The sequence below is a fragment of the Oryzias melastigma genome, linkage group LG12 (assembly GCF_002922805.2).
Source record: "Oryzias melastigma strain HK-1 linkage group LG12, ASM292280v2, whole genome shotgun sequence".
NCBI classification, from domain to species: domain Eukaryota; kingdom Metazoa; phylum Chordata; class Actinopteri; order Beloniformes; family Adrianichthyidae; genus Oryzias; species Oryzias melastigma.
The window spans coordinates 22,658,039-22,667,282 of NC_050523.1; the positions used below are offsets into that span (position 1 = coordinate 22,658,039).

Consider the following 9,244-nt stretch of genomic DNA (forward strand, 5'->3'; position numbering starts at 1 on the left):
TGCCATAAAATAGTTAATGAGGGTTGGGTTGATTCAGATGGAGCACTACTGAAGGCCTAGGTGTGAAATGCACGGCCCGCCACTGCACAAAATTCTACTTTATTGTTTAAAAATGCACAATATTTATGTTTTTTTTTTGACAATTAAGCATTTATTTATAAATTTAGTTTTTAAATATTGCAAAAATTGAATTTTAATTTAACAGTTGTAACTTCTTTTACTTTTGACAGCAGAACATACTAGTTCCTTTCAAAATAAAACCCACCCTGTGCCAAAAAGAGGTCGTCCTGCTATAGCAGCAACTCTTATTAAAAATGCAACACAGTCAAGCATGTTTTTATTATTTGGATTTGTGTGTGCTTTTTCCTTTTAATTAAAAAAATACTTTAGAAGAATATTTTTATTAGAATAAAACGCACCATAAAACATTTAGAATAACCTGAGCTTTTAATTGAAAACACACAACTCTGAATCATATTCAATCATTTTAAACCACATTTGTTCAAAGCTCTAATCACTTAAGTGTAATTTACCAAAATAAAAACACTTTTAGAGACTTTTACTTGACTAACTATAACTTAAAAACAGAAATTCAAATAACAATTCTACAGAATCTTTGACAGTAAATTTAACTCTCTTTTTGCTTCGATGCTTGACATGTTAAAAATCTAAACAGAAACGACAGAACTTAACTAACTAATCTCTTATGTAATAAATTGTTTTTATCAACGGTAAAGAGCTACAATAGAGGAATAAAAGAGCCACATGTGGCTCCAGAGAGCCCTAGGACATAGTCGCTGAGATCATTAGAAATCCATCTATGAGTTGTGGCTGTGACTATTACCGTGGAGCAACCCCACCCCCTCTTCCCTTCTGTGAGCTTGTGGCCCTCCTAGTATATTTTCTTTATGTCAAATAGTCTCTTTCCATCTGATTCTGATTTACAAGAATTGGAAAAAATTGATACTACAAAATCCCATTTTGAGCTGAATTTTCTTCATTTATGTTTTTGATGTCACAAGAACATGTTCAATATGGAAAAACAATTCCCTTCATTCCATCTCCAGTTTTTTTGGTGGCTGAGATCTGGTTTAGTTGTGATCTGGAACCGGTCCACATCCAGCAGCTGGACCCAGTATCGATTAGAGATTTTATCTGTTTATGCTCCAATTGATCTAATTTTGTAAACTTTGTTACGATTGAAAGCTACTTTTTTTGTTAGTCTTTCTTAAGAAGATACTCTTCAAATATTCAAATGTCATAGCGCTGTTGGCATATAAGGTATATAGTCTTTCAGGTTGGGGGTCAGATTATCTGGAGCTATTATCAGCTGGCTCAGGTGAGTGTTACTGTAACACAGAGGAGTTTCAAAGCCATATGAAACACAGCTGCCACCCTTCAGCGGACGCCATGGCGCTCACATCACGGACTGATGGGAGTGGAGAGGTTCCACAACCACAAGACTTTTGGGTCCTCTGAACAGGCAAGTTTAGTAAAACTTCTGATTGAAAAACACAACAAGAACAAGACCCCTAGAAACAAGTAAATAATTATGTCCACATTGGAAGATTATGTTGAAATCAATAGGGTGAGAAAAATGGGTAAGAATGCGTGTTTTAAGAAAAAAGCTCCAGTCATCCAGACATTTGTTAAACTAAGATTATTTTGCCTTTGAAAACCCTTCTTGATAAGATTATTTTTCTTATCAGACAGAGAGTAAGATATTTTTTTCTCTACATTTTGAAGATCAAGTTTTTGCAACAACTTTCTGCACACTGACGGGGGCATTCTTCCCGAATGATGTGAGTGTCATCCAGAGAATGATTGATTCCTGTTTCTGCAGGAGAAGGTGCTGTGAGGCTTTCCTGTGGCGTCAGTGTATTTATGGATGTCAATGAAAACATTTACAGGAAAAAAACAAATTCATGATTCTCTTTTCTACAAAAATACTTTTATTGTCAGAGATATGCAAGAAGAAGAACACGATTGGGATTTTTGAAGTGAAAAAAAACTATTTCCTTTGCTAAATATGACTTTTCTTCTTTATTCCAGAATATAATGTTATTTCTACACTTTAAAATGATTGTTACATCTTATTACACATTAATTACACATTAATGGATAACAGCAAAACTCAAAGCGTTCCTCTGCTAACTCTCCAGAGCTGTCAGCTTTTTTAAGCGGGAAGAAGAACAAGAGGAGAAATCCTAAATCAGCTCTGGATCAGATTTTGGATCCTACAGCAAAGTCAGGATGAAAAGAGAGGATTTGCACAAAGAGCTTCTGTGTGGGATTTGTTCAAATGTTTGGATTCTTCCAGCACCAGCCGGTTCTCCAGAACAAGTCGGATGATTGAAATGAAGCTCAAGTTTGACATTTTTTTCCTTTTTTGGGTCAGTTTGTTTGTTTTGGGTCAAGACCAGCGAGTTGAGTCCATCACCCACTCCTGTTATAGCAGGCCTCAGAGAGTGTCATTTTTATGGAATCTGAGCTTCCTCTGGGTATTCCCCGATCATGCTCGACTCTGATTATCAGTAAGTGAAAGGCGGCAGATCAGAAAAGATCAGAAGAAGCGAAGAAATGGGTCTCCTCGTGTTTTTCTGACACGATTTCAGAGTTATTTCTGAGCGCCGCTCGGACTGGAAGACCCGCAGAGAAGAAGAGCATTCCAGCACATGTGGGGCAGATCCAACGGGAGCTGCACTTACCCCGCATTTGATGATTTACAGCAAGAACAAATTTCAAAAATGAAACTCCACTGATTTCTTCGCTTGTATCTGCTTGCTTGTTTTAACTTTTTTTGTCTGAGTTGCGGGGGGGGGATTAATTCAGGTCTGAAACACTTAGAAATGAAAAATAAGCAGAGAGCAGGCATTCCAGGGAAATCTAAAAGGTGTAAAACACTTCCAGATGGCTGCAGGGAATAGTTGCAGCGTTTGCACATCCCTGTGTGCGCTGGCCCCAAACTCCGCTCCTCATTTTATTGGCTTTTGGCTGCTCCGAAACCAAAATTGAGAGTTTTGTTGCAGAAGGGATTCCTAATACTTGCTAGAATTCGAGATTATTAAACAGCTTCATCCACCACTCCAGCCCCCCAAAAATGTACCTTTCTGTGTGCAGAGGTGGGGAGGGGGCAACACTGGTTCTTTTGTTTCAACAGTTCCATTTGTGAAAAGCAGCCGAGCCGCTGAAACAACAGCTGCTGCTGTTCTGGTCAACGTCCCCTGCAGACTCACAGTTCAGCGGCGGCCAAACAAAAGTTTTGACGGCAAAAAAAAAAAGTACCTCAGGCTTAAGGGGACACGCGGACCGAACCTGCAAAGGCTTGTTGGAAGAAAGCGACACACATAATAGGTTTAGAACATAAGGCCCTTTTTTATTTCAGCTCATTTTACTGTTGAGAACAATTCACGCCAGCAGCAGTTATGGATCAGAACTGTACACTCAATCCAAAAACCATTAATTCATTTGACTGTTAGGAGTATCACAGTTCAGGGCATCTCCACTCATCTGTGCAGGTCTCCGTTTACATCCCCCCCACACATCCATTTACTCAAGACTAAGAGTATCTTTGGAGATTACATTTTAAGAATTATTAACAGTTATATATTATATTTAAATACAATTAAATGTTATCAAAGATATGAAAAGTCAACTCAAAGATGAGTATTTCAGGCCTGGAGTCTGATAAAGCTTGTTTGGGGGGAACCAGGATCTTCATTTCTGTGCATCGACATCGCTGAAGCCTGGAGAACAAAAAACAAAAGAAGAAGAAACAAGAAGTCACTAGAGAGTGATCTCCAACTGTCATATTTGTCGGCGAATCTAAATACTGTTATAGAAAAATGCCAACTCTGCCCTCAAAAACACTCGTTCAAGTGACCACTTTCAATAAAAAGTCTATGTAAATCTGCATCTTGTGCTTCCGCGTTTGAAAATCTCTTGTTTTGCGACTCTACGTACAAAATGTTCAATGAACATCTGGTGGAAGTGAAACCAAACTTTGACCAGTCAGAGACTCGGATACGGTATTTACGTACGGATGGCGTCCCTTTCAATTCATGGAAGTGCCAATCATTTAAAAATTAATCATGGTCATTAATAATTGCAGTTTGTGCCAAGTTTTTCATATATCGGAATAGAGCTGCTAAAGAAAAAGTCTGGAGCAGGATTCACCAGATTTGCAGCATTTCTAAATTTCCCACCGTCTTTTCTAACTGTAGGTGGCAGATGTGCTAGTATCAGGTAGTGACAGTTCAGTGTGAACTGGGGCTGAGAATTGCTGGGTACCACACGATACCACACGATACGTGATAAACGTCAAAGTTTCAAGCTATGAACGCATTTCCCTGCTGTTCACACTGGAACAGCAGGGAGGGGCTTCTTTTTAAGTTGTTTTAGTTGGATGAGGCTAGGTGCAAAATGTCATGAATTGGGCACAAACTGGAAACAGTTCAGGTCATTGCTAGCGTCCTTGCAATGGCGGATATGGATAACCATCATGTCAGGACAGCAGCCTTGATCATTTATCAATTTATTCAATCTAGTGCCTTTTTCTATTTATTTATTTATAATTTTTGGTTCTTTCAATACATTACAACTATGTTATATATTTTATATTATTCTATATAATGTTTTTTATTCTCTTATTGGCAGCTCAGATTTTATTACTGTATGTAGCTTGTAAGACTGCACAACACCCTTTGTTTTATAATATTCAGTGTGACATGTCATTTTATGTGTCAATAAAAAAATAAAAAAATATGTGTAGCTATGAACACGAGTTTTGAGACATTTTGAGACTTTTCATTGGAAATGGTCACTTGAACTCATGTTGCCTCGAGCGGCGTGAAAGTAGATTTCCAAAATGAAAAATGACACCTTTAAAAAAAAAAATAAAAAAACTTACCAATCGGGCGTTCAGGAAGGATAGCTATCTTGCTGGGAAACCATGTAGTGTTTGTTGAATCGTAAGCTAGGGAAGAAAATGAGTACAACACGTGTGAGTTTAAATAATAAAAATGAACTCAAGCGTCTGATTCTTCTTATTAGGGTATTGAATTTGTTGTCATGATTAAGTCAGATTTAGGGTTAGTGAATTTACCTCAGGCGGATAGCTGCTCCTCCATCTTTGCTCCACCTCTCCTCTGATCAAAATCCACTGTGATTGGCTGATGATTAACACTTGTTAGTGTTATTGGTCAGTATTGAAAAATCCGTCACATCATGGTTGTGATTTTTAGCAGTTCATTGGCGTCAAATCAGCTCATTTAAGACACCCATGCATTTAGAAGTTAAGTGTTATGTTAATTAAACATTTCAAGAAAAAAACAAAAAAACATGAATTTTCATTTCATTACTTGCAGAATTTTCCATGACATCAAGCAGAGTTTAGAGCTCCTTCCAGGAGCTTCATTACTTCAGGCATGCATGATTTACTTCTTGGGTAATTAAAGAAGGCTTAATGCTTCACCGTAAACATGCAGACCGGAGGCGCTGCAACAGTTTTCATTTGTTTTCTCAGCTGAATGCTGAGCACAACCCTCAAGACATTTGAGCAGCAGAAATAACGCCTGAAATGAACTCCAGTAACAAGCTGACTGCATGAACACACCACCACTTCAAGTGAAACCTCACTCATGTTGCCATTAAAACTCCTGGCAAAACAACTAATCTGTAAGAACCTGCCACTTTCATTCAGTTCTTGAGACGTTTGGGGAATGCTCAGATTTTAAGCAATAAGATTAACGTCAAAAGTGGATTTCTTTAAAGTTGGTTTTTTGCGAAACTCTTTGGTTCAGTTCATTTAAAAACAAAAATTGTCTCAAGGGTCACACTTGGATTGTGTCCGATTCCCTCACTATAGTGCATTATATAGGACTTTTTGTCCAAGTGTCCAAATCCACAATCCACAAACTATGAGAAAAAACAGAATGCATTGATGCTCACTATATATATAATGCAAGTTATTCAAGTTATAAACTGACCAATCAGATGCCTCAAAAAACTTTTCAAAATGTTTGATTATCAGATTCTCCCGAGCCCCCTTTCAAGTAGTAGGGGTGTGGCCTCCCAACAACCTCACTCTGATTGGCTGAGAGTGGTAACCATAGAAATCTTGACTCATACCAACTTGGATCAATCACTGCTTACCGACATTGTCTGGCTATAACATGTCAGCGACAGTATAAAAAAAAAATGGTGACCGAAATTACTCTACTTCATCAAAAGTAAATCGGTTTCTATTGGTGACGTCACACTCACTCAGTCTAGTTCTCATATACAGTCGATAGTTAAAATTCAGCCTGTACACTTTTAGGTTTAAGAAAGTAGTGACTGAGGTTGGATGTAGCTAAAAATACAAGTAAATTATCAAACTACATAAACAGTTTGAAGTGTCTGGACGGCTATAATCTTGACTAGAGGTTTTGTCTTACCTGCAGCTGACAGCGGTCAGTGTGCCCTCTCTTAGAAGAGTCAAAGAGGATTTAGGAATGGGGTGGGGGGGGTCATACTAATAGCTATTCTGAACCCAAGTTAGGAGAAAATTCAACTCCTTCTAAAACTTTTCAAAGCCTTGACAATGAAAAAGCAGACACAAGCGTGTCAGTTTTTAAACAACAAATGAATACATTTCACTGCAGACTCAGCTCTTTAACCAGGAGTTCCTCAAAACAACCAATGCTGGCAGCATAACTTTTTTTTTAAACGCATAAATGATTCAGGTCACAAGACTATTTAGAAAATGAATAATGTAGAATTCCCACACAAGCTGCACCCTGATTTGTCTAATTTCCTAAATTCTAAAGTTAGACTGCAGGCAAAGAGGTCACACTTATCGTCTGAACAACACCCATGGGTCTCTTCCTCAGTGTGAAAGGTTTGGGGAGTTTAAACAAATGAAACATTTCCACGACATGCCTGCATGTTGTTCCAAGAGTTCACTGTGACCTGTCGCTTGCAGCATCCCAGTGGAAAACATGCATGGTTATTTTGACTCTACTGGTTCCCCATTTTGACATTGATATTTTGTACAAGTTTGATCATTTTTCACCTGCAGACAGGCCATATCCACTCGTAAGAGCAGTTGTGACTGAAAGCTGACTCAGGTCTGACATTTGTGTGTTGGACTCCGATCTCTATAGCTTCGTTTCCACTAACCGGTCCAGTTCGATCCGGTATTTTGAGCATTTCCACTGTAAAATGAAACAGTTCTGACCCGCACCTCTTGAGAACCCCCATCCGTTGTAGGTCCATAGAAAAATAGAATGGGACAGTTGGGGTGAAATCACTGTAGCCACCCGTTGATTGGCAGAAAGTAATGACGACATTAGCAAGTATAGCGCTAAGCTAGCAATTCTGCTTTCCTCTTTACTGTATTCTTCTCAATCTTCTTTCAAACAACATTAAATTCCTGTTATACACGATGTACAAAAAACAAAAACAAGAAAAAGACGAGCTGCTGGATGACCTCCATTGTTGTTGCTTTTCTACAATGACGCAATGACACGCTACACCACGCATGCGCCGTGAAAGCCAACCGCTCAGTGAGAGCGAGGCTTAACTAAGTGAAACCCTCGCCAGAATGAACTGGACCGTGCCACTCCTTACTGGACCATACCGTACCAGACCACCCAGTGGAAACGAGGCCTATGCTGGTCTGAACATCATCAAATATGAGTTATACTGGTCCTTCGTTATATCACGGTTCACCTTTTTCAGTCTCCCTGTTTTGCAGATTTTTTTGTGCAATTTTACATGGTTTTCTTCTTATTATTTTTACAGATTTCTTCCACCTGATTGGCTGTAGATCGTTGTCAATCAACCTCCTCCATGGAGTGTCTTCTGTGCATAGTGCATCCAGTTCTCCAAATCTACATACATCTTCAACAGGAATCAGTTTTCATTCTGCAATATTATTTTTAAATTAAGATTTAAACTTTGCTTTTATAGAAGAGAAAGGTGTGAAAATGTTCATGTCTGTCTTAGAAAAGTGTATAAAGTGAGGGGGTTCCATAGCCTTAAATCATCTATCAATACTATAAAATAGCTACATAAAGACTACTTTGTAAGTTTCACCTGTTCTGGGTTATTTTCAAAATGTTATTTCCACAATAAATGGTTGTGGATCAAAACCTAATACCTGTTTATTTCATGGTTTATCTTGGACATGCCCTGCCGCTTATTTATCCACTTCATACTGGTGCGTATTCATGTGAATCATATCTTCTGCAAATAAACTCAAATAATTTAACGACTTGAGTGACATTTGCTTAAGGTTATGCAGTTGTCCGTCGTTATTCAGAAAATGAACAGGCGTGCTTACGTTTTATCATCATCAATGTTTGCAAATGTTTCCACATTAAAATGCAACCGCAAGCAACACTTCCAACCCAATTAATGAGCAGATTTTTAAATGTGTCTCCTAATATTATGGGGTGTTTTACGTTCATAGATCCAAAGCGGCTGTTTGACAAAACTGAGATTACATAAACGGCTCACAATCATCAGTTCTTAATAAACACAGAATTGGCAGACGTGGACGTGTCGGTGAAACCAAACAAATGTCTCGCTGCCGTGTGGCTCTCAGCTGAAGTGTGAGGAACCCTTCACACAGATGGAGCGTCAACCCGAGAATGGGAGTCAATCGTGGGATTAACGTGTAAGCGGGTAGCCAAACAAGTTTGACCCTGATGACCATGAAGTGGAGGTAGGTTTCCATGAACAGAAGACAAAAAAACAGGCCAGGTTGCAGCTTGGACTAATGTAGGGGTGGGCAAAACTTTTGGCTTGTGGGCCACAAAAGCTTCTAAAATTTGACAGTAGGGCCGGACTAGGAGCAGATGCATAGAGTGTTTTAGTAACTGCTGCTACTCTGTCCTTTTCTATCCCGTCATTCTGTTCTGGCAGGTGTAGCCATATTCCTCAACCAGTAACTGCCAGGTATCTAAGTCGGAGGAGGCCTCGCTCAGGGAGGCAGGGAGCAGACCTTGAGGTTTAGTTGTGCTGGTTTTGTTACATTCTTTTTCTCCTCTTTGTCCAGTCTTACACTGCTGGGTTTTGTTATTTTAGTTCGGGGTTGGATCTTGGTAGTCTTCGTTTATGGGCTTTGTTTATTAGTTTTCTTTAGGTAGTTTTGGTTAGGCAGCCATTAGCAGGGACCTGCTAAATCAGACAGTCGTAATGGCTGAGTCTTCAGTCTCCTTATTTTACTTATTTTATGTTTGTCTGAGGACCCAATTCC

General features: G+C 38.9%; 1 protein-coding gene and 1 long non-coding RNA gene across 2 annotated transcripts in view; both read right to left on the minus strand.

The window, feature by feature from the left end:
- The window catches only part of LOC112163198 (atrial natriuretic peptide receptor 2), a 96,049-nt gene that overhangs the window by 40,950 nt on the left and 45,855 nt on the right, over positions 1 to 9,244 (minus strand). The window lies entirely within an intron of this gene.
- Positions 3,352 to 9,238, minus strand: LOC118599432. Its single transcript, XR_004948777.1, has 3 exons — positions 5,105 to 9,238; positions 4,910 to 4,975; positions 3,352 to 3,746 (listed from the first exon to the last, which is right to left on the minus strand). It is a non-coding gene; the product is annotated as an uncharacterized LOC118599432 (long non-coding RNA).